The sequence below is a fragment of the Typopeltis vanoorti genome, chromosome 8 (assembly GCF_054136105.1).
Source record: "Typopeltis vanoorti isolate ZY-2024b chromosome 8, IOZ_Tvanoo_1.0, whole genome shotgun sequence".
Taxonomy (NCBI): Eukaryota; Metazoa; Arthropoda; class Arachnida; order Uropygi; family Thelyphonidae; genus Typopeltis; species Typopeltis vanoorti.
The window spans coordinates 134,016,872-134,043,851 of record NC_143556.1 but is presented as its reverse complement, the minus strand read 5'-3'; the positions used below and the strand labels follow the sequence as shown (position 1 = coordinate 134,043,851).

At 35.2% G+C, this 26,980-nt stretch overlaps 1 protein-coding gene across 1 annotated transcript in view; it reads right to left on the bottom strand.

Moving 5' to 3' along the window:
- Ocrl (Oculocerebrorenal syndrome of Lowe) overlaps nt 1-26,980 on the bottom strand; it is a 537,079-nt gene that overhangs the window by 215,899 nt on the left and 294,200 nt on the right. The window lies entirely within an intron of this gene.

Below are 26,980 nucleotides of genomic sequence, written 5' to 3'. Positions count from 1 at the left end.
TACTACCTCTGAATACGAGACACCTGCTTGGGTGGTGTGTGTGTCATTAGGTGGGAGGTGGGGGTATCGATATTTGCTGTGGGTGCCTGTGCAGCTGTTGATGGGACTCTTAGGTTTTCTTTTGTTGATTTATGGGCAGCTAAGTATTGCTTACACACTCACACTCTTTGTAGCTGGCAGGATGTGGTCCACCACAGCTGGCACTTTTTAAAGTGGACATGTAGTACTGGATGTTCTTATTAGTGAGTGTACAGTAGTCTGCTACTGTCTCTGGCTGTATTCGGATTTCCATGTCCATATGAAAAATGGACATGGGAATCCGATCCATTTTTCATCAGACATCGATGAAAAATGGACATCGGATCCATTTTCCCAATGGATCCGATGTCTGGTAGGTACTAATAATTTAAGTAGTGACAAATATAGTATGAAAGAAGATATGAAAGGTCTGTTGGAAGAAGTGAGAAAGAATGCGAGAGAGTAAAAATTGTAGGATTGCTACCCAGATACGACAGTACTAAGTTAAGCAGGGAAATGATAGCAAATTATTTCACATGCAGTCTGTGTAGAAGAAAAAGATAAGTGCTTTCAGATGTGTGGAGTGAGTATGATGGTAGAAAAGACTTGTATAAGAGGGATGGCCTGCACTTGAATTCATTTGGCATTAGGAGACTTTAAAAATTACTTCTTGGTATGAGACCTAATGCAGACAGTCTGGGAAACTAGATCATCAAGGGAGGAATGGGAAAAACGTGTGTGAAAGTTCAGTTATAGTATGCAAGCATGATAAATATATATATGAATGCCTTCGAACATGGTTATGTATGTGCCAAAGGGGTGGAAAAATATGCTTTTGATTTGGACATTTTGAGTATGTCTTGGGAAGGAAAACAGAAAATTCTAGAACAAGACCAAATAGTTTGCATATCTAATTTTAAGAATAAGTAGGTGGTAATTTATTGTCTATACACAAATGCCAGTAGCATCAGAAACTAAGGGAGTTGAGTTCAATGTTTAATGAATATGATGTGGTCTAAGATTGTTGGCATTAGTGAAACTTGGCTATCAGAATCAGATATGGTAACTGGGATTGAGTGTAAGGGGTATAATATTTTTAGGAATGGCAGAAGAGATAGGAGAAGAGGACTACTACTAATGATATCAGATGACTGAAGTTCAGTTAGGGTGAAACACAAGAAAACAATGATGGTAACAATGTCTCATGTAGTGGTGAGTTTGAGTCTATATGGTGTGAAGTGGAGGCTAACAGAATAAAATTATGATGGGGTGTTGCTACAGTCCAGGTGCTCAGTTGTAGGGGATGAAGAAATGCATCAGAATTTAGCCTTATGAGTACCAAACGAATGATCATTATGGGTGACTTTAATTTTCCAAACATTGATTGGGTAGAAGAGAAATCTCATGATAAGAAAGAAGAGGAATTTATTGAATTGTTGCAAGACAACTTCCTCGAGCAGCATGTAACAATATGGCTATTTTACCACCAGTTGGTGAGTGATCATGCTGTGCTTTCTTGGGAAGTATCTAATTGTACTGATGCTCCGATTAAAACAGGTTATATGCTGAACTACATATAACTGAGCTGGAAATTAGGTTCAACTTAGGAGAATGCTATCTTTGGTCCCATGGTATCAGTTACTGAATCGGAAACTGTCAGCAATGCATGGAAATCGCTGAAAAAGTGCTTAAATGAGGCGCTATCTGAATATATCTCTAGTGCTTGAAGAATAAATAGGTTGGGAGTGAAAGGGATGTGCAACCTTATTAGGTAAGAGATCCACAAGAAGAAGATGATGTGGAAAGAATATTGTGAGAATAATAGTGATAGGAGTTATGAATAATACTAATAATAATCCTGGCTTTCTTAAAATTTATATTCTGGTTTTTTAAGGACTGTGAGAGCAGTTTTGTTTGATGTTGGTTCCTTGCATCATTTTTTACTTCTAATTTCAGAACCAGTCTTGTTACTCAGCCATTTTCTGGATTAAATATGAGCCAGACAGAGTACAAAATCTGGGACTCTGATCTGTTGTCGATGACTGGAGTGGTTGTTGTCCTCTCAAGTTTAACCTGCAGTTGATTGGCTCATTTCAGGCAAAAAAATCATAAAGCCTTCTGAACTGTGCAAATGCCTGCTCAAATTCTTGGCTTTTCCATTGGGGGATCACCCATTTAAAGTTAATAAAGTAATCAAATTCTAAGTTAAGAGGGGTAAATAGAATAAATCTAGTAACTAGCTGATACTTACCACTAGAGAAGTCTTGAACCCAAAGAGTCATTAAAGATAGAATGAACGAGTTTTGTCACAAAATGTCACAATGAGTCACCAAAAAGATCAGATCAGATGATAAGATTGTTGCAATAAATGAAGTGTGAGAAGTTATCCCCTCAGTAACACACACACACACACACACACACACACACACACATGGTAATCAACAACTTATCCAACCTTCAAAATAACATATTAGATATATTATTAGAATATATATTAGAATATATTAATTATACTTTCCTGTGTTATTAAATTGTAGATAATCAAGCAGGTGTTCCTTTGTATTGTTACAAAAATAGCATGCTGCTGTTGCAAATTCATGTGACTATCTTTAAGTGTTACATGAATTTTATTGCGTCAAGCATTTTGCTTGTTGGAGTTGTAAAACAGCTTGAATAAGTTCCATGTTTGGAATCCAGAGCCCAGGTTTTGATGTACTATAAGTTTACAACAACTTACAGCATAAGTTTATGACACCGGTAAGACATCAATTTGCAACAGCAGCATGCTATTTCTGTAACAGGTCAAAGATGAATACCTGCTTGATTATCTACAAGTTAATAACACAGAAAAGTATACTTTTCTTTTAGGCTTGCACGGTGATCCGAATGCATTTTTGAAAATTATGGAGACAACTACCGTGTTTGAATGAAAACTTTAGTTTAATATAACTAAAATCTACAATTCGACGTTTCGACCTTTATGTCAAGGTCATCTTCTGGAGCATACAACTATACACAGAAAACAAGCTACACAACAATCAAACTGGACTACTGACCAACTGCTACAACAATTGTAGGCCTGACCTCTGGTGAAAAAATTAAAAAATAAAAATAAATAAATAAATAAATAAATTATACATCAACGCTAGAGTCCTATTATTAGTGTTATCTGTTGGTTGTACAAATACATTGTGCGCAACAACAAGTAACTATCTATATACATATAATCACAACATGTTATACCATAGACAGTCCCAATTACCACTTAGCCAAGAAATTAGCTGCAACACTTAAGGAGTTGGTAGGTCATTCCCCCTCTTACATAAAAAACACACAACACTTTATAAACAAAATTAAAAACATAACACTCGACAAAGACGACTTATTAGTCAGTTTTGACGTTTCTGCCCTTTTCACTAATGTCCCCATCAATGACACAATTCTCCTACTACAGAACAAATTTCCACCCAACATTACGGCCCTCTTTGCCCACGTACTAAAGTCCGGGTACTCCGTGTGGCAAAACAAATTTTACCTACAGAAAGAAGGTACAGCCATGGGCTCACCACTATCCCCCCCAATCGCTAACTTCTACATGGAAACCTTTGAGCAAAGGGTGCTTGATTCTGCCATGCTAAGACCGACAGTCTGGCTCAGATACGTTGACGACGTGTTCGCGATCTGGTCGCACGGGCGACAAACTAAACACATTCCTTAGCCACCTAAACAAACAACACGAACGCATACAATTTACCATCGAAATCGAAAATCAAAATTCGCTCCCGTTCCTAGACACACTAGTCACACGTCTTCCTTCAGGCAGTCTTTCCTTCACAATCTACCGAAAACCAACACACACTGGCCAATACATACATGCGAATTAATACCACCACCCATCACAAAAATATGGAGTCATTAACACCCTTAAAAACAGAGCTACAACAATTTGCTCTAACCAGCAAGCCCTGAAACAAGAACTAAAAATCATCAGCGACACATTCATAAATAATGGCTATAACAAAAATACTATTAATAAAATACTCCATAAAACAACAACAAAAACGAATCTAGATTACAGTAAAACCATAGCCATCCCATACATTAAAGGATTATCAGAAAAAATAAATAGAATCCTACAACATTATAACCTTAATGGCACCTTTAAACCACCCACTAAACTTAAAACCATATTCAACTCCTCTAAAGATCCTCTCCTCCCATTAGCACATCCTGGAGTCTATAGCATCCGCTGCACCTGTAACTTACCATACATTGGTGAAACAGGACGGACAATCCCTATACACCAGAAAGAACACATTAGACACATTAAATATAACCATTATGGTGAAGTAGACCACGCGCTCAACACCTTACACCAAATCAACTGGAAAAGCACCCGCTCTTTACACCACACAAAAACCTGGTATGAAAGGAAATTCAAGGAAGCCTGCGAAATCTTGATAAACCATTCAAATATCAACAACAAAGAAGGCATGAAAATTCCAAGGATCTGGATGGCACACATTCTGCCTACCTAATATATAAGATCCAGCATAAGTCAGGACTCCAACCAATCTACAACTATTATTAGAAGCCATTCCATACCAACTGGCTGGAATGTACAGGTATAACATGTGTGATTATATGTATATAGATAGTTACTTGTTGTTGCGCCCAATGTATTTCTACAACCAACAGATAACACTAATAATAGGACTCTAGCGTTGATGTATAATTTATTTTTTTATTTTTTTTTTTTAACCAGAGGTCAGGCCAACAATTGTTGTAGCAGTTGGTCAGTATCTTTAACAAACCAGTTTGATTGTAGTGTAGCTTGTTTTCTGTGTATAGTTGTATGCTCCAGAAGATGATCTTGACATAAAAGTCGAAACGTCGAATGGCAAATTTTAGTTATATTAAACTAAAGTTTTCATTCAAGCGCAGAAAAGTATAATTAATATATCTGAAGTGTAGTTGTAAAATAATGTGAAAAAAAAAAAAATTTTTTTTCACATTATAGCTGTAAAAATTATTTTCACAGCTATCTTTGCCTGTTTTCGTTTAGAAGTGTCCTTTATTTTAAAAACATTGGCTTTTTACTCAAGAATTCTTAGGGCATTATAAGTGTATTTTAAAGGTAAATATGTGCAGGCTAATAGAGGAAGAAAATTTGCACATACCTTGTTTGGATGTTAGGTTGTCTTCGTTCTCCATATTTCTGCTGTTAGGCTGTTAAAAGGGGGAGGTTAGGACGTGTGTGTGTGTGGGGGGGAGTTCGAGGCAAGGTGGGAAAATTAATTAGAAAACCCGGGTTTTTTAAGATAATATATATACATATATATAAAAAAGGAAATTAAATGACTCTATACCGAGAATGACAAGTTTAATATTAAGATATAACTAGTTTCGTTGAATATATCAACTTCTTCAGGTATCACAGGCAAAGAATTAAATAAAAAATAACAGAGACATGATAAAATACATTAACAGATCTAGTATAAAACACAAGTACATTTATATTTAAAAGAGGAATGCGTGCTTCCAACTTTGTTCCAACAAAGTTGACTACGTGCGAGAGCCGGCGTGAGTGTGCCAGTATTGGAGAGTGGCAACGTGTGCATCAGAGATATTATAGCTAAGGCTATTGTTAATATGAGATGAATCGAGTGATATTTCTCTAGATTCAATTATTTTTCTTTCAAGTTCATCATAGCACACATGGATATTAGAAGTCAGTGGCCAGTCTACGAGGTGTTGGCGGCCCTCATCCGAGTTGATAGAGAAGAGAACATGGCTAGAGAGAGCACTGGCTCTGGTTCTGTTGTAGGAAATGTCTCTTTTATGTTCTTCCATGCGTAAAAGGATGGATTTAGCTGTCTGGCCATAGTATGGTCTGCCAAAATAGCACAGAATCTTGTAGACTCCTGGATACTGAGTAGAGAGATAAAAGGATGGATTTAGCTGTCTGGCCATAGTATGGTCTGCCAAAATAGCACAGAATCTTGTAGACTCCTGGATACTGAGTAGAGAGATGTTTCATTTTAGGTCTACTGAGTATGGAACGAAGTTTAGGAAACGTAGTAAAGCAAGTTCTAATGTTGAATTTCTGGAGCATTTTAGCAAGTTTTGGAGAGAGAGAGAGAGCTGATGTATGGTAACGAAATAAAAGCTCTTGGTGGAGAAGAATCTTTAGCAGCAGTTGAGCAGCAGACAGAGAGAAATTTATTAATCTTCTTAAGGGAGAATCCATTGTTAACAAAAGACGTTTTGAGAAAATTCAGTTTGTAATCAATTTCTGTTTCATCTGTAAATAACGATCTGGCTCGATGTGCCAGGGTTGAAATGATACCAAACTTTTGTGGAGGGTAGTGATGGGAAGAAGCATGAAGGTATCTGTCTATGTGAGTGGGTTTCCTAAAAATGGAGATTTTGATATTTTTAGCACATCTCATAAGTTTTAAGTCCAGAAAGGGGAGACAGAGGTTGAATTCAAGTTCACAGGTGAAATTGATTTTCTGATGAAAATTGTTGAGGTGGTCTAGAAAAAGGTTGAGGTTGTCGACGCCGTGTTCCCAGATGAGGAATACATCATCAATGTAACGATACTATATTTTAGGTTTAAGACTCGAGGAATTAATAGCTTTTTCTTCAAACTCCTGAAGAAATATATCAGCAAGAATCGGAGAGAGTGGACTGCCCATAGCTAAACCTGAGTTTTGTTTATAAATTTTGTTATCATATTTGAAGTATCCCGAGTTCACAGTGAGAGAGTAAGGAGAAAACTTTTTTGGATAGTTTCATCTGGAGAAGGTTAAGAACCTCTTGAGAGGTACATTCGTAAAGAGGGAAACAATATCGAAACTTGCCATTAAATCTGATGCGTAGAGTTTGATGTCTTTTATTTTGGAGACAAAATCAGCTGAGTTTTTTATATGAGAAAAGGAAGTACCACAAAGGTTTTTTAAAAAGGAGGCGAGGTATTTTGAAAGGTTGTAAGTAGGGTAGGGAAGTTTATGCCTTCAACGATTGGGTGTAGTGGAAAGTTTAATTTATGGATCTTAGGGAGTCCATATAACCTAGGGATTAGAGGATGAATCGACCTAAGGGAAAGACGGATGTTTCTTGGTAACTCTGAGGTGGTTTTCAGTAAATTGTTGGTTCTATTTAGTTCAGAGTCTACTGAGTATGGAACGAAGTTTCCTAAACTTCGTTCCATACTCAATAGACCTAAAATGAAACATCTCCCTACTCAGTATCCAGGAGTCTACAAGATTCTGTGTGATTGTGGCAGACCATACTACGGCCAGACAGCTAAATCCATCCTTTTACGCATGGAAGAACATAAAAGAGACATTTCCTACAACAGAACCAGAGCCAGTGCTCTCTCTAGCCATGTTCTCTTCTCTATCAACTCGGATGAGGGCCGCCAACACCTCGTAGGCTGGCCACTGACTTCTAATATCCATGTGTGCTATGATGAACTTGAAAGAAAAATAATTGAATCTAGAGAAATATCACTCGATTCATCTCATATTAACAATAGCCTTAGCTATAATATCTCTGATGCACACGCTGCCACTCTCCAATACTGGCACACTCACGCCGGCTCTCGCACGTAGTCAACTTTGTTGGAACTCAAGCACGCATTCCTCTTTTAAATATAAATGTACTTGTGTTTTATACTAGATCTGTTAATGTATTTTATCATGTCTCTGTTATTTTTTATTTAATTCTTTGCCTGTGATACCTGAAGAAGTTGATATATTCAACGAAACTAGTTGTATCTTAATATTAAACTTGTCATTCTCGGTACAGAGTCATTTAATTTCCTTTTTTTATATACAGTTCTACCGAGTAAATAATGAACATTAACACACACACACACAGATATATATATATATATATATATTATTATTATTATTATTATTATATGTAAGAGCGCTTCTTTGGGGAAAGGTTTTATGGGAAGCAGGGGCTTGGGAGAGCGTTAACAGGGTGCGAGCCCTTAATGCAAAGAACATCTCCTGGAGGAGATGTATGATGCTTTGTATTAAAGGCAAGGGGCCACTACCCAGACCGGTTTCGACCTTTATTGAGGTCTCATCAGTGGGAGCCAGGCTAGAAATACCAAGATTTTAGTAATACAGAGCTTATAAGTATTTTACCTGAACAAGCATATATATATAATAATGAATGACTTGAACCGAGGTTAAATAAAAACTTTATTTGCATGACTAGTTTCATCTAAGACTAGACTTCTTCAGATGCACAACTGATAAATACCATCAAAGATTAAGATTAGTGATCAGAGCTTATTCTACTTTTATCATGAGTTGCCTTGGTCTTGCACTACGTGCAGGATCAGCTAGACTTGCAACACTTGCAGGCACAAACTTGACTTGTTTGTCTGTTTGCTTACTTGGGAAATGGAGTAAAACCAGGTTTAAAATAGCTTGGTATCTTTAACATATATACATATATATATAGGATAAGCAAGGATTATGGGAGAAGGACTAAGGGCTTTTTTTTTTGAAAAGGCGAAGCACCATAGTTGTGGGAGAGACACCTCATAGGAAGGCTGTTCTAAGGAATATGAAATGGAATAAAAGAGGAAGCATAAAGGCAGGTTTAGGAGGGTTGCAGTTAGACTATAAAAATAATGTTGGGCAGCTGCTACTCACATTTTAACAAGTTTAGTGGAAACACAGGAATGATTAATGACAGTACGCTAGAGTGTTTGCAGAAAAACTTGTAGAAAAGATATAACTCTGAAAAGACCATCTGAGACATCAGACAAAATGAATTAGTAACGGAGATCAGTGATCAGCTTGGCTGCTCTATTGTGAATAGCGCAGAAAAAATTTTAGGACGATTTTTGGTATACCACATGAGAAGAGGATACTGAAGTTAAAACAAATCTGAGATATGTACAGAGTCAGCAGCTGAAGAGGCATAAAATAGTGTCTTAAGCAGTAAACGATACCAAGATTTTTTTTTTTCCTTTAAGATTAAGAAAGTTGCTGATGTGATTTGTAAATGTTTGCCCTAAAAGAGAGATCTGATCATATTTAGTAATTTGCAAATTAATAATGGTGAAGAAATGAGATCTCCCTTACAAGAAAAAAAAAAAAAGAGAGGACTTTATGCTGGTAGCAATGAATAATGACCAGGTTATCCTCTGTTCTCATTTATTAAAAAATAAATTATACTATGAAAAAAAAAATAAATAAATAAAAAAAATGAAATCAACTCCCTTCCCCCCCCTCTAAAAATCAGTTACTGTTTTCAACCCCTTCACCCTTTCCCACCCTATATAAATATAAAAAAATGCTCCACCCATCCCTAATAATAATATATATATATATTATTCAAAAAACCCGGGTTTTTTCCATTTCTATTTAATTCTCCCACATTGCCTACCCCCCCCCCCCACACACACACAGTAGTTTGGGCATTGCAGAAAGAAGAAAAGCCACAACACCCAGAAAAAGGTATGTGTAAATTTCTCTTCCTTTATGCTACATATATTTATTGGTAAGTAATATTGGTAAGTATACATCTACAATGCCCTAAGAATCCATGAGTAAAGAATCCAATAACATTTAAACAGGGGCACTCCTAAACAGAAGCAGGCAAAATAGCCGTAAATATAATAGTTTAAATTATATATTGCTCTTTGTAAATTGTCTTCCTTATCTGATATTATTACCTGATCATCTGCAAATAATAGCGTATTTATTTTGTTATTCTGGGAAATTTCTATACCTTGATTGTTTAAGGTGTTTCACTGTATTAATATTTCATTAATGTAAATATTGAAAAGTGTTGGAGACAGAGGGCATCCCTGTCTTACTCCTTGGTTTATAGATTGTTTTTCAGACAACTTTTCATTTATTAGGTATATTTATTCTTTGTAATATATCAAGCAGTATATATCTTTTTACTCTGTCAAATGCTTTTTCGTAATCTATAAACAGATGAGTTTCCAAATTAAATTCTCTTCTTTTTTCTATAAGTAGTTTTAAACAGAAAGCATTCATCAGAACTTCCAAAAGGAAAATGGGAGAAATACAAGTATGAAGTAAAAATGCTGAAAGATCACACATACCATGATGACCTAGACAAAAACTACATAACTTGGAAGAATACTATCCTACATGCAGCAAAGAAAAGTATCCCAAAGGGCTACAGGAGAAAAGTAATTTCAAACAACACAAAGGTTCATCAGGAACTTGCCAGTAAAATAACTAAAAGAAATGAATTATGAATGAATGAAATCTTAAAAATTGGAAGCTTTCCAGAAACCAGGATTGAATGCAACAAGGAAAATGTTGAAATTAAATAAAAATATATTACAAAGAACTAAAATTTTGTCACAACTTTAATCCAAACACTTCAGATACTAAACTTTGGAAACTGACTGCTAATTTACAAAGAGACCTACCAAAGGCAAGTAAGACTAACACACTAAAAGATCTGGATGGAAATATCAAAACTGGAGACAGGGAGATCACAAATACCTTGGGTCTTTGAATACTAGTAAAGGTCATCAAATATCAAAACAGGCTTGACAGCAGAAAAATGCTGCAAATTCCCCAAAATATAAAAATAATTATTCTGGGATCCATTTACAATCTCTGAATTGAGAGATTGCCTTGGAGAGACTAGATATAAAAAAATCATGTGGACTGGATAACATACAAGGAATTATGATCAAGCATCTTCCTCCCCTAGCCCTAGATCGGCTACTTTGCCTATACAACAATAGCTAAAACAAGGAAAAGCTCCAAAAAGATTGGAAAACAGCCACAATCATACCAATTTTAAAGCCTAACAAACCTCAAGAACAACCAGGAAGTTATTGACCAATTTCACTGATTTCAATTCCAGGCAAATTGATGGAAAAAATGATACCCCAATGTTTGAATTACTATAAACATAAATAGTATACTATCACATTTTCAGGCTGCCTTTAGAAGAAATCACTCAAAAACCGATCAACTTTTCTACTTAATCTAGTCAATTCAAAATAACTTCCAGATCAAATTTACCAAATCCACCATTGCAGCTTTTTTAGATTTTAGCAATGCCTTTGACAAGGTGTGGAGAAAGAAACTCATTTCCAAACTTTGTCATATTGGAATAGAAGGGGAAGTTCTAAACTGGATTTATGACTTTCTAAGAAATAGAACAATTTGAGTAAGAATAAATAATACCTTTTCTAAGAAAGTGAAAATAAGACAGGGACTCCCTCAAGGCAGCATTTTGAGCCCACTCCTTTTTTCCATCTACTTAAATGCCTTAGATAAAAACATAAATAAAGAAACAAGGATAGCAATGTTTGCTGATGATTTGGTCCTATTCTCAGCTCACAACAACTTAGAAACAGCAGAAGGTCACTTAAACAAAGCCATTGAAAGTTTATCTACATAATGTGAAAACCAAAAAATCAAAATTAACCCTACTAAATCCAAAATTTGTGTATTTACCATTAATAACTACTTCAGAAAGTGGAAACCAAAGATTAAGCTAAACAATCCATTAATTACATTTAATGAAAACCCCAAATACCTTGGAGTTACTCTGGATCCATCACTAAGCTTCAATAAACATATCAACAATGTTGCAGTCAGAGCAAAAAGAAGAATAATTATCATGAAAAGTAGTATCACTGGTAGAGAGAGGAAAGCCGATGCTAAAACATACACTTCTATTATCCGACCTATAATGGAATATGCTTCACCCATCTGGATGCAAACATCATAAACCAGTTTAGACAAGATTATAAAAATTTAGAAAAATGCAGCTAGAATCATATGGACTAAGGAATACAACTCCTGAAAAAATAGCAGAATTCGAAGACAACCTTGCACATCACAGTACAAGTGAACTTTTTAAAAAGTGGCAACCAACAAACAGAATAAAGAAAAAATCGACAATGCATAAAATCATGGAAAATAAAATTCCCTTGGATTGTCCAAATAAAATAGCTAATTACCCAGCATTTCCCCCAAATATACACTAACCATCATGAAATACTTAGAGACATATCAAAAAATATAAACAAACTACATAAGGATTCCAAAATAATTTTCCAGTGGATTCCATCCAATGTGGGATTAAAGGGAAACGAAACTGCAGATGAAGTAGCAAAAATGGCTGCAACATTAAGTGATACCACAGATTTTGATCTTTTTAAAACTACTCAAAAAGAAAACATAAAAAGAATAATTCTCCAGGACATGACTCACCACAGTATTCAGCAGAAAAACCAGGAGCTACCATCAATCCCAAGTTTATGACTAAACAAATACATGTAATAACCACAGTAATAAGTTTTAATAAGTAAATATTTCATCCTAAGTATCTTAGGACATCGTCAGTACAGTTAATTCAAACAATACTAGGGATAATATACACTTAGGGTGCATGATTACAATGGAATCCCAATATGCAAGCAGTAGCGTGCTATAGAATTAAAATATATCTGGAGGAAAAACAAAAGATTACATTAAAATAAGATAACATATATAAAAATATTTTATACAATTTTGTATGACAATTTCCCATACTTTATATATGTTATCTTATTTTAATGTAATCTTTTTTTTTTTCCCTCCAGATATATTTTAATTGAATTCTATAACAAGCTACTGCATGCATATTGGGATTCCAGTGTAATCATGCACCCTAACTGTATGTTATTTCTAGTATTGTTTGAATTAACTGTACTGACGATGTCCTAAGATACTTAGGATGAAATATTTACTCATTAAAACTTATTACTGTGATTATTACGTGTTTTTTTAGTCATGAATTCTCCACAAGGTTTCATTGTACAATATATTCCAAGTTTAATCATTGTGCCGCTATCATGATCTCTTGCCTCAAGACCAATCAAATTTAGCAATAGCATAAAGCTCTTCTACATCTGCAAAATCTGTAACATCGAAGAAGCATCACCACTGCATTTACTAACTTGTATGAATATTTCTAAATGTGAACTTTATAACAACCCAGAAAAGGTGCTGTATAAAATACATGAATTTGACCTCTATGATCTGGTGTAATAATACCATGGGATAATAAAAAAGAAAAAAAAAGAAAACAAAAAAGAGGATAGCATCCAGTTAACTCCACAGGATAGTTAGCATCAAAATATCTGAACATGAAGGCTAAATCTGGTACAACCACTAGGGTAATTCAAGAATTGCAGACCACCGTTTGGATACCTTCTACAGAATCCACAATCCATATCTCACAGACATAAATACAAGTATGAAAGACTGTTCCTTGAATCTTCTCCTCTACTCTAAAACACAATCCTAAGTTTGGATGCACGAAAGTGCCTCAAGAATGGGAAATGCTCATTCTCAGCTCAACTGGACATATATATTTCCAGTTGGATAATATATTTCCCAACAATATCTAATGCCCAATCAAGTACAATCAAAACTGACTGGCCGGTGCAATTTAGGACTTGAAGACTTGTCTTGTTTCATCACCTTAGTTTTCCTTACTCATGTTAGTTACCTCTGCACAGATATCTTTACTTATATTTGTTCTGATAATGCCAATTTGACTTTGGTGAAATATAAAAATAATAAAATAAAATAGTATCCCATAATGCAAAACATTATGGGATACCAAGGCAACCGATGTGAAGTCATTAGTCTCTATATACAAGTAGTCCAGTCATGAAGATACTTCACATGCAAACTTGGTTTGGTTACACTTGGATAAAGGACTAAATCAAGAATATAATTTGTCATCTTTCATTTATATTATAGCCAAGAGAATAAACTTTCAATATCTATCTCTGATCCAGAATAAATTAATAATAAAGTGATACTAAACTCGTCAATACCTGAATCACTCCAGAACAGGAAACTCAGTGGCAGCTACACCCAGTGACAGGCAAAACAAATCTCAGAGCAGAACATCTCTGCTCCACAGGAAACAGGCTACCATCAGTAGGAGCCAGACCCAGAAGGGATACTAAGGTTGAGGTAATGCAGAAATTATATATTTCCCATATGCAAGTAGGAGGTTGGCTGTAGAATGACAATGGCTTAATCCATATTGATATTCACTAGTTAACTGGAAGATTAACCTTAATGAGTGATGATGGTCATGAGGTGACAGAAACAAATAAAATAGTTGAGTTATTGAGTGACCACTTTGTAAAGATATATCATACTAGTGAGGTAACTGCTTTAACATATGTGACAGACACTAATGTGGAAACAGAGGTGGATATTCTTCAGGTACTGCAGAATCTCAATGTAAATACAGCTGTGGGATTAGATGGGACATCAGCTAAGGTTTTTCAAGTATGTGCAATTGAACTGGCAATGCCTTTGACTAGGGGGTTTAATTTTTGTCTCAGCTCTGGTAGAGTTCCAAGAGAGTAGAAAGATGGCAAAATAATTATTCCCTTGCATAAGGGAATTTCTGAGACTTCAGTAGCAAATTATAGACCAATCAGCATCTCAGGCATAGTGGTAAAAGTACTGGAAAAATTTGTAGAAAAGATATTTCAAGAATGGATGGATAAAAATATGACACTGTATGAGGGGGTAACATGGCTTTGTGAAGGATAGGGCATGCCTTAGTAATTTACTAACATTTTATAATAGAGTAGCAGTTGAGTTGGATAAAGGAAATTGCTACATGATGATTTTGCAAAGGCATCTGACAGAATACCACATGGAACTCTGTTACACAAATTAGAACAAATGGGGATGAATGTGACACTGGTTAGGTGGATAACAGGGTGGCTGCTGGACAGATATCAAAAAGTGGTTATAAGGAGGGGCAGAAGCGAGGCAAAAACAGGTGAACTAGTGGTGTGCAGCAAGGTTCAGTGTTGGGACCACTGCTGTGTAATTTGTACATAAATGATATAAAAAATAACCTGAAAAGAAATATCCAGTTGTTTGCTGATGATGTGAAATTAGAGTAATAGTTAATCAAGACAATGTGGAGAGCTTGCAGAACGATTTAAATAGGCTGTCAGTATGGGCAAAAGTTAATGGGTGTCAGTTTAATGTCGAGAAATGTAAAGTTATGCATTTTGAGATAAATAAATTACAAGTCATGTATCACATTGATGGCACTGTACTCCAGGAAATAGATGAATCTAGAGATTTAGGGATGGTGGTAGATAGACAGTTAAAGTTTAGAGGACATACTGCTAAGGTAGCCCATAACATTACTTGGCTATTGAAGAACACATTAACAAGTAGAGATAAAGAAGTTGTCATTCTTCTTTATAAGTCCTTGATACGTCCCATCTGGATTACTTTGCTCAAGTCTGGTCCCCTAGGTTTCTTGGGGATAAGGAAGAGGTGGAGAAGATTCAGAGGTGAGTGACCAAGATGGCAAGTGGTCTGTGGAATGTTCCTTATGGGGATAGATTGAAGATGAGTGGATTTCATAAGTTGGTTGATAGGAGAAAAAGAGATATGATAGAAACATTAAGTTGCTTAAAGGATTTTATAGGATCAATGCAGGGAAAATGTTTGAGCACTTGGCTAGAGGGACCAGAGCAAGGGGTCGTCCTTGAAAGTTGAATAAAGGCGTGGTCAGTAGGGGCATGAGGACTAGATTTTTTGCTTGGAGAGTGGTGAATGAGTGGAATAGATTGCCACAATCAGTTGTTGTTAATGGGTTCAAGGAGAGGTATGATAGACTGCATGGATTAATTGGGTTTCCCAAGATGAGTCTTCAGACTCCATGTAGGTGCCAGTATAACAATAATAATAATAATAACTATAATAATAATTGCTCTCGAACATTGAATGGATCAATGAACACAGGATTGTTTATGACGATTAGCATGGATGTGTAAATAGTAGGTCCTGTTGTAGCAATTTATGATAATGTAATGAGTGTGTTGGATAAGGGATAATCATACACAGTGGTATCCTTGACTTTGCAAAAGCATTTGATAGACTGCCTCATGATAAGTTGGTGCACCAGCTGCAGAGGATGAGAATGGATAGTATAGTGGTTAGATGGATTCGAGATTAGCTCTTTGAACAATACCAGCAAGTTGCATATGATGGAGTAGTATCTCAAAAAGGAGGTAACCAGTAGTGTGTTCCGGGTTATGTCTTGGGCCCTTGCTATTTAATCTGTTTGTAAATGATATTTCATGTGATTTAACTGGAGATTTTCAGTTATTTGCCAATGATGAAAAGTTGGGAAGAATTAAGGAGCACTGTAGATGTTAATTCCCTTCAGAAAGATCTAAGCAGACTTTAGCTTGACAAATGAGTGAGGATTGTAGTTTTAATATTAATAAGTTCAAGGTGTTGCATTTTGGAACGTAGGGATGGGCTGTGTTATATTGACAGGAAGTGAATGAGATTCAAGATCTTGGTGTGATGGTTGACAGTAGACTGATATTTAGAAAGCATACTGAAAGTGTTGCAAAGACTGCACATCTACACAACGCTTGTAATATGCACCATCATATGGCTGCTATGATAATAAGTACACTAAATGTAGGGATAAGGAGATGGTTGTGCCATTGTATAAGCACTGGTCATACTACACTGAGAGTATTGTGCTCAGATTTCGGAACCTGGTTTCCACTGTGATATGGAAACATTGGAGAGGATCCAGAGATGAGTGACTAAGATAAATTCACTAAGATCAAGTCTCTGGAATGTTGGCTATGGAGAGAGGGTGAAGGAATGTGGATTGCATAGTTTGGTGGAGATGGGAAAAAGAGGTGATAACATAGAGATATTTGAAGAATATATGGAGACACAATGCATGTGTTACTCTAACAAACAACTAAGGTGCAACCTAACCAAAGTAGAAAAATTGGCTGTTAAATCCTTAACAAATAACGAAGATAACGTCATTACAAAAGCAGATAAACGTAATGCTACCGTTGTCCTCAATCAGACAGCATACCTAGAAAAAACGAACCATTTGGTATCCGACCTCAACACATACCATACGGTGAACTACAACCCTACAAACTGCATCAAAAAGAAAACAACAGAATTAATCAAATCAGTGATCACGTGGCTAGAAGAAACAACCATAAAACTAATACCGCATTATGCCCACGCTCCCAGAATGACCTGCCAAAAATACACCAAACAAGCACACCACTATGACTGATAATTGAAGAAATTGACAGCTCTAATTATCGCTTAGCCAAGAAATTAGCAGCCACACTCAAGGAGCTGGTAGGTTTTTCCCCCTCCTACATAAAAAATACACACCTCATAAACAAAATTAGAAACATCACACTCAACGACCAAGATTTATTACTCAGCTCTGACATAACTGCCCTTTTCACTAATGTACCAATCAATGATAATGATTTTCTCTTACGGAACATATCTCCACCCGACACAATGGTCCTCTTTGCCCATGTACTCTGCTCTGGGTATTTTGTGTGGCAAAATAATTTTTACCTACAAAAAGAAGGTACAGCCATGGGCTCACTACACCCCCCCCCACACACACACCAATAGCTAACTTTAAATGGAAGCCTTCGAGTGACAAGTTCTAGATTCTGCCAGCCTAAAGCCTGGCTCAGATATGTTGATGATATTTTCACTATTTAGCCCCACGACCGCGAAACATTAAATACATTCCTAAGCCACCTGAACAAACAACGCAAACATATCCAATTCACCATCGAAATCAAAAAAACTCTCTTCCTTTGTTGGACACACTTGTCACACATCTTCCCTCAGGCTATCTCTCCTTCACAGCCTATCACAACCCCCCCCCCCCAACACACACACACATAGGCCAATGTATACATAAAAATTCTTACCAGCATCCAACACAAAATCTAGGAGTCATCATCAGCACCCTCAAATCAAACACAGAGTGTTCTATCTATTTCAGAAGAAATAGATAGAACACTTCTTAAATACAATATTAAAACTACCTTCAAACCCCTGACAAAATTAAGAAATTTACTTAGCTCTTCCAAAGATCCTCTTCCATACCTGGCCCACCCAGGAGTTTACAAATTTCAATGTACCTGTAACCTATCTTACATAGGGGAAACAGGATGCACCATCCCAATCAGAAAAGATGAACACAAATGATACATTAAATACTTCCACTATGATAAAACAGGCCTATCAGACCATGCACTCGAAACATACCACAGAATTGACTGGAAAGGCACCAAGTCCCTACTGCACCAAAAGCTGGTTTGAAAGAAAATTTAAAGAAGTTTGTGAAATGCTGAAACATTATCCAAACATGAACAAAAATGATGGATTAATCATTCCAAGAATGTGGAAGACCCATCTATGATGGGTCTTCCACATTCTTGAAATGTTTAATGTAGTTCCGTTTATATTTTGTTTTTATTTAAAAACAAATATATATATTTTTTAAAAAATTTTTTTTTTCCACAAGAGGCCAGGTTAGGTTAAATAATTAACAAGCATTTAGATTCATTTTACTTTTGTATAGTGCAGTGTCATATAGCTTGTATTTTATACATATGTATTTTTCCTTGTATATTTGATAACATATGTATATTTGAGTTTGTGAGGGATTTTATCGGATTAATCCAGAAGAGATAATAAAAAGAATAGAAGGTGAAATGGAAGAACCAGAGGTTGTCACTGGAAGTTATGTTATGTAACAGTCTGGTGAAGAGGAGTGGGAAGAATAGATTTTTACATGGAGAATTACTGGTGAGTGGAACACATTAATAGAATATGTAGTTAATGCAGGGAGTGTTAAGGATTTTAAGATTCAGTATGATAAATTTTAAGATTCAATATGTAGCTGCCTGGTTGGCCGAGTGGTTAGTGTATCCGCTCTTCTCCAGTCAAAAGGCTGCGGATTCGAATCCTGCCGTGGGGATGGATGTTTGTGATTGTCTGTGGAAATACTAGTTGTGGTGGTAGGCAGTAGATGGCTTTGGTGTAGATTTGATGGTAGGTGCACTTTGTTGTAGTTGGTGAACTGAGTGGTGGAGTAGGTGTCCTCCCTCGACGAGTCTTGGAACTCCCTGGAGGTGTCGCGTAATAATAACAATAATCATAAACCCGTTGTCAGCTGAATTAACTTCCTAAGATGAGTCTGCTGACTCCACAGATAGCCAAATATCATTTACTACAGCTACTTTTCCAAACTTCATGCTTTTGATAGTATGTGTACATATATGTACTCCTGTTTGCCCATCTCTTGAATATTTTATTACTCTTCTGTTGCTGCTTATTTCATTTAAGTCTTTCAAAGTAATTACTACAGACATCTTCGGTTTTCGTATAATTTTTATCATATCTGATTACTTTTACTGTACTCTTTTCTCCATTTCTAAGCTTTTTCAATAGCTTCCAGAACATTTTGCCACATTGCAAATATTTATCTTCTATATTCTTACCAAAGTCTTCTTATGACTTTTCTTTAGCTACCTTTACACATAGCTAAGAGGGCTAAGCTACATGTAAAAGTAGCTAAATAAAAGTCATAGCTACTTTTATTTGGTATGATTTCTTCTTTTCCAGGAGTGCTTCTATAACTTCTTGTGTTGACAATGATGTTTTTATTTTCCTATCCTTGCAGGCAACTTCACCACATGCCTTCTAATGGAATCAACGTTTTCTTCAGAATTTGCCACTGAAATCCAAGGATTGTTCTGGTTTACAAAATGTTTCATTTTTTCTTGAATAATGTTTGTATAGCTGACTGTACAGTTTAGCTGAAAAAGCTGCGCAACCTTTAATTATTTTTAAAATCGTGTTACATATTATTGTCTTCAATGTGACATCAATTTTTACCTTACTTAAAACTAAGTGATTATCATTTCTAATTTCAAATCCTTTGTATACTCTTGTATCCTGAATCAGCATGAAGATAGCACTATCAACAACAAGATAGTCAATGAGTCTTTTCTTATTTCTTGAGTCTTCTCTGTAAGTGAACTTACACACATGTTTATGCTGAAACATGGTGTGTTAGTCCTTATATAGTTGGTAGCTCTATCATGAAATCTCATCATATTTATTTCTAGTTTAAGTCAACAGAAAGCACAATTTGGTCAGCTAAGTCCAAAATTGCCAGACAATCCTTGTTTGTTCACTACCTAGTGGATACCTACAAACGAGACACAGCATGTGAAGGTGAGGATTGGACATTAAGTCAAAAGTCAGTCATTTCTCTGCATTCCTTAAAGGTGATGCGAATATCTCTTCCCAGTTATCTGAATTTGACTCTTAACCAACCTCCCATCCCCCCCAAAAAAATATCTCTATGGAGATCAGATGCCAAATAATAATAAAAATCTTGATGTTTTCAAAAACATCATTACCAAAGATGGCTTTTAGGACATTTGTTCAATGCAGAAGAACTTTTGCAAACTGAAACATATCAAATTCTCCGATTTTCAGTTTTAAGGCTTGGTTAAGTGGCATACTCTAATATCTTTTAAAACTGCATAACACGAGCTAATGGATATTCTGATCTATTCCACTACTTCACCAACAGACACTCATGATTTCTTTATATGAGTTCTTTCACCTTTTGTTTGTCATGTACAAATGGTATGCATATTTTCAAATAAAATGTATACTATTTGCAAGTTTGTCATTTTATGGTAGGCTTTCACAACTGCAAACTTGTGGGGAGCATGCTAGTAATTTTTTATAGTGTTTAGTTTGTTAGAGTGAATTTCTAAAGCACAGCATTATAACTATGTGGCTTTGTTAAAACTTCTCAGCAGTCTGTTGTAGTGAGAGAGTAAATTAAAGCAGTACATCATGAAAATTATGGAAACAACTATCGTGTTAGAGTAAAACTTTAGTTTAATATAAACCAAAATAAACACTCGACATTTCAACCTTCACGTTAAGGTCATCATCTGGAGTATACATATATATGCAAAAAACACAAGCTGCACTACAATCGGCATGGCATGCTAAAGTTATTGACCAACCATTACAACTATTGGCCTGACCTCTGGTGAAAAAAAAAAACAAACCTTATTACATCAAAACTAGAGTCCTATTATTATTATCTATTAGGTTTACAAAATTAAATTAAGCTGGAGAGCAACATGTTTACAAAAAATAAAAAAATTAATAAATAATAAATAAAAATAAAAAGATTACTTACATAAGTATACATATAAATTACAACCAACTGGTATGGATAGTGGCCAATAAAAGCTGAAAAATTGCTTAGAGTAGTGCCATACCTTCTTTTTGTAGGTAAAATTTATTTTGCCACATGAAGTAACCAGAATGTAGTATGTAGACAAAAGGAGCCATAATGGTGGGAGGAAATTTGTTCTGTAGGAGAAGAATTGTGTCACTGATTGGGACATTTGTGAAAAGGGCAAAAACATCAAAACTGGCTAATAAATCATCTTTGCCGAGTGTTATGTTTCTAATTTTGTTTATAAAGTGTTGTGTGTTCTTTATATAGGAGAGGGAATGATCTACCAACTCCTTGAATGTTGATACTAATTTCTTGGCTAGGTGATAATTAGGGCTGTCTATTCCTTCAACTATTGGCTGAAGCAGAATGTTATGTTTGTGTACCTTGGGAACATCATATATTCTGGGAGAATGGGCATAATGGGGTATAAGTTTTTTAACAGTGTCTGATTGCCAAGCAGTGATAGACTTAAGTAATTTCTTAGTTTTTTCCCCTTTATCCTGTTTGTCAGATTATAGTTCACAAGCTAATAGGTGCTGTTATCGGAGACTAGTTGATTCATCTGATGGATGTAAGCTGATCTGTCAAGGATGACCGTTGCATTACCTTTGACTGATTTTATTATAATTATATCTTGATTAGCTTTTAATGACTTGATTGCCGCTAGTTCCGTTTTTGTAAGATTGTCACATATGGTTTTCTTTCTATTCGACACATTGCTGGTATCTAAGCGAATTTTATCAGCTATATTATTTGGAAGAGACTTAATGCCTCTTTCTATGTGGTATATAACATCCAGTTTATTAACAGTACTAGGTGCTACTGCAAAGTTTAGGCATTTATCAAGTAACGCAAGTTGACCGTTATTTACAGTGTGTTATCCTGATTGGTTAGATTTGTATGATTGACATTCAAATTTCACCAGTGTTTTAAAGTATGAAATTTGGCCTTAAGTTTTTTTTATAGTTTTTTTTTTAACACTGTTAAAAGTTTTTTTTTTAACACTTAAAAAACTTATATCCCATTATGCCTGTTCTTCCAGAATATATGGTGTTCCCAAGGTACACAAACAAAACGTTCTGCTTCAGCTGATAGTTGAGGAAATAGACAGCCCTAATTATCACCTAGCCAAGAAATTAGCATCAACACTCAAGGAGTTGGTAGGCCATTCTCCCTCCTATATAAAGAACACACAACACTTTATAAACAAAATTAAAAACACAACACTCGGCAAAGATGATTTATTAGCCAGTTTTGACATTTCTGCCCTTTTCACAAATGTCTCAATCAGTGACACAATTCTTCTCCTACAGAACAAATTTCCACCCAACATTAAGGCTCTCTTTGTCCCCGTATACTACATTCCAGTTACTTTGTGTGGCAAATAAATTTTACCTACAAAAAGAAGGTACGGCCATGGGCTCACCTCTATCCCACTCCCCAATTGCTAACTTTCATATGGAAGTTTTTGAGCAATGCTCTTGATTCCTTTACTCTAAAACCTACAGTTTGGCTTAGATATGTTGACGATGTTTTCGTTATCTGGTCACATGGTCGACAAACTTTAAATACATTCCTTAGCCACATGAACAAACAACATGAGCGCATACAATTTACTATTGAAATCGGAACTTGCTCCCTTTCCTGGATACACTAGTCCCACGTCTTTCCTCAGGCTGTCTATCCTTCAGTGTTTACCGCAAACCTACACACTGGCTAATATATACGTGCTAATGCATATCACCACCCTTCGTAAAAATTTGGAGTCATTAGCACCCTCAAAAACAGAGCTATAACAATTTGCTCTAATGAACAAGCTCTTAAACAAGAATTAAAAATTATTAGCAATACATTTATAAATAATAGCTATAGCAAAAATACTATTAATAAAGTTCTTCATGAAACCATCAAAAAATAATACAGATTACAATAAAACCATAGCTATCTCATACATTAAAGGGTTATCAGAAAAAATTAATAGAACCCTATACCATTGTAATCTTAATGCCACTTTTAAACCACTTTTAAAATTGAAAAACATATTCAACTCCTCTAAGGATCCTCTTCTCCCATTGGCACATCCTGGAATTTATTGCATCTATTGCACCTGTAACTTACCTTATATTGGGGAAACTGGACATACAATCGCTATCCATAAAAAAGGGCAAAAGCGACACATTAAATTTAACAATTTTGGTGAAGCAGGCCTCTCAGATAATGCTCTTAATACCCTACACCGTTTGACGTAACAAGCAAGGAAAAGTACTTACTTGTTACATCATACAAAAACCTGGTGTGAACGGAAATTTAAAGAAGCCTGTGAAATCTTGATTCTTCTTCTTCTTTGAGTGCCATCTCCTATCGGAGGTCGTCGACCACCTTGGCAATTTTCAGCAATCTTCAGGCCACTCTGAGCAGTTTCTCAGAGTTCATGCCAGTCCAGTGTCTGATGTCTGCCAGCCAAGATTTTCATCATCTTCCTTATCCTCTTCTTCCATTTATCTTCCCTTTTATAATCAATTGAAGTATCTTATATTTTTCATTACGAACAAAGATATGTAGTTTTCCTTATTTTTATGGTATCTAAAAGTTCACGTGATTTCCCCATTTCTTCCAGTACTTCCTGATTGGATGTTTTTGCTGTCCATGGGATTTTTAACATTCGTCTGTATAACCGCATCTCAAAGCTTCAAGTCATTTTATTGATGTTGTCTTCAAGGTCCAAGTTTCTGCACCGTACAGTAGTACAGACCATACATAGCATTTCACCATGCATACTCTAAGCTATAAATTTAAACTGCAGTTACACAGTGTTGATTTCATCAAGAGAAAATTTTTTCTGGCCATTTCAATTCTAACTTTTATTTCCATTTCTGGATTGCAATCTTCATTTAACTAGCATCCGAGATATTTAAACTTTGCTACTCTTTCTATTTATTTTCCATTTAAAGAAAGTGCTGAATTAAGAATTGGTTTCTTGCTTATGCCCATGAATTTAGTTTTGGTGATATTTATTTTTAATCACATTTTTTCACTCTCTTCATTCACTAGTTCCAGAAGATTTTGAAAATCCTGAATACTGTCAGCCAGAAGAGCTGTGTCATCAGCATATCGGAAGTTACTGATGATTTCACCATTTACATTAATCCCTTCCTTTCTTCCTTTTAAGACTTTTTGAAATATGGCTTCTGATTATATGTTAAAAAGATGAGGTGACAGCACACATCCTTGCATTACTCCTCATTTGATGTTAATGGAGTCTGTAATAATGTCAAATGCCTTTTGGTTCCAATATAAGTTTTCAATGATCCTGATGCCTGATGTCTTTACCATCTAATCCAATTCATTTTAATAGTGCAATCATTTTAGCATGTTGGACTTTGCCAAATGCTTTCTCGAAGTCGATGAAGCAAATGAATATTTCCTTGTTTTGGTCAATACATTTTTGGGAATAAGATCTGAGAACAGAAAAGAGCCTCTCTTGTTCCCAAACCGTTTCTAAAGCTGAATTGGGTATCACTGATGATGTCTTCACATTTTCTGTATATTCTTTTTTGAATTATTTTCAGAAACATTTTGAGAGCATGACTCATTAGGCTGATCATTCTATAGTTATTACAAGTTTTTGCATTTTGCTTTTTAGGTAGCATGATGAAGGTCGACTGTAACCAGTCTTGAGGGATTATGCCTGTATCATAGATCTTATTAAAGAGCTTTACTAATATATTAATGTTGTCATCTTCTAATAACTTTACTATTTCTGCTGGTATTCTATCCAGGCCTAAGGCTTTACCATTTTTAGCTGAGTTCAGTGCACGTTCTACCTCTGATCTTGGAATGCATGCACCTTCCATACGTTCATAAGTATTTTCTGAGTTCTGTCTGTTATCAGTAAAGAGTTCTTCTATATATTTCACCCATTCTTGTATTTTGCCATCCTTTTCGGATATTATTTCTCCCTTTTTGTTTCGAAGGATACAGAATTATTTTTTCTTAAATATATCTGAGGTCTCTTTCAGCTTTTTGTGTAGATTAAAATTGTCATGCTTTTCCTATAGAATTTCTATTTCTTTACATTTTTCATTCATCCAGATTTCTTTTGCTTCTTTGATCTTGCGTTTAATAATTTTCTGAACCTCTTTATATTTTGTTGGGCTATGATTTTTATATGATCTGTGTTGATCCATAAGAGAAAGAATTTCATCAGTTATCCAATCTTCTTTTTTTTACTACTCTATTACGACACAAGGTACATTTCTTTACGAAGACGGATTTTAATTTGTCCCATGATTCATCAACCCTCATGATGTCATCATTCTTGATAAGTGTTAGTTGTTTTTTATCTCAATTTGTTTCTTATCTCCGGGTTTTTTAATTTTCCTAAATCAAATCTTTTTTGTTGATGTTTCTTAAGTATAACTTTCAGTCTAAGTTTTAACTCTGCCACCAGTAGATTATGATCAGAAGCAATATCTGCACTAGGATAGATTTTTGTACTCTTTATAGAACTTCAAAATCGTTGATTAATTAGCACGTAATTAATTTGGTTTCTGACTATATTCCCATTATTATCCTGTGGTGATCGCCAAGTATATAGCCTTCAGGATGGTAGCTTAAACCATGTGGTTATGATTATTAGCTCCTCCTCTTGGCAGAATTGAATAAGATAGTCTCCTCTCTCATTTCTTGTTCCCAGTCCATGTTCGCCAACTACATCTTCACTTCTACCTTTCCCAACTTTAGCAATGAAATCACCCATGACATGTTAATATCATGTTTTTTTTTTGTGTTTTTCATTAGTTCTTTTAATTGATCATAAAATTCTTTGATCTTGGTATCACTCTTGTCAGCAGTAGGGGCATAGGTATAAGATTAACATCTAGAAATCTTGATTAACCACCCTAATCTTAACAATAATGGTGGCATAAAAATCCCAAAAATTTGGATGGCACACATTCAGCCCACTTAGTTTCCAGCAAACACTGACTTTAGGACTATAAGCAATTTTTCAGCTTTTATTGGCCACTATGCATACCAGTTGGTTGTAATTTATATGTATACTTATATAAGTAATATTTTATTTTTATTTATTATTTATTAATTTTTTCTTTTTGTAAACATGTTGCTTTTCAGCTTAATTTAACTTTGTAACTTAATGGATAACAATGATAATAATAGGACTATAGCTTTGATGTCGTAAGGTTTTTTTTTTTTTTTCACAACTGTTGGCCAGAGATCAGGCCAATAGGTTGGTCAGTAACTTCAGCATGCCATGTAGATTGTAGTGCAGCTTGTTTCTTTGTATATATGTGTATACTCCAGATGATGACCTTAATGTGAAGGTCGAAACGTCGAGTGTTTATTTTGGTTTATATTAAACTAAAGTTTTACTCTGACACAGTAGTTGTTTCCATAATTTTCATGATGTATTCTGATCACTGTGTAAGCATGAAGGAAAGGATTAATTATAGTAGTGTTTGCTATAGTGAGATATGATTATACTTAAAACCTCATCATCATCATGAGCTTGACACAACGTTCTATAGGTTTATTTGCAACTATTTATCCTAAAAGTAAGCAAAAATTTGCAGAAGTCAAATGCATTTCTCCTTTACCAATGTAACATCCAAATACATTGTGAAATAAAAGAGAAGCAATCATGCAAAAAAAAAAAAAATGTTTTAACAGTACAGCATATTACATATAGTTATTGTTAAAGTTACTGGCCATTCCACATTAATATGCATGTACTGTTAATACTGTGCAACATCATTCTGGGAACATTTTGAAGACACACTGT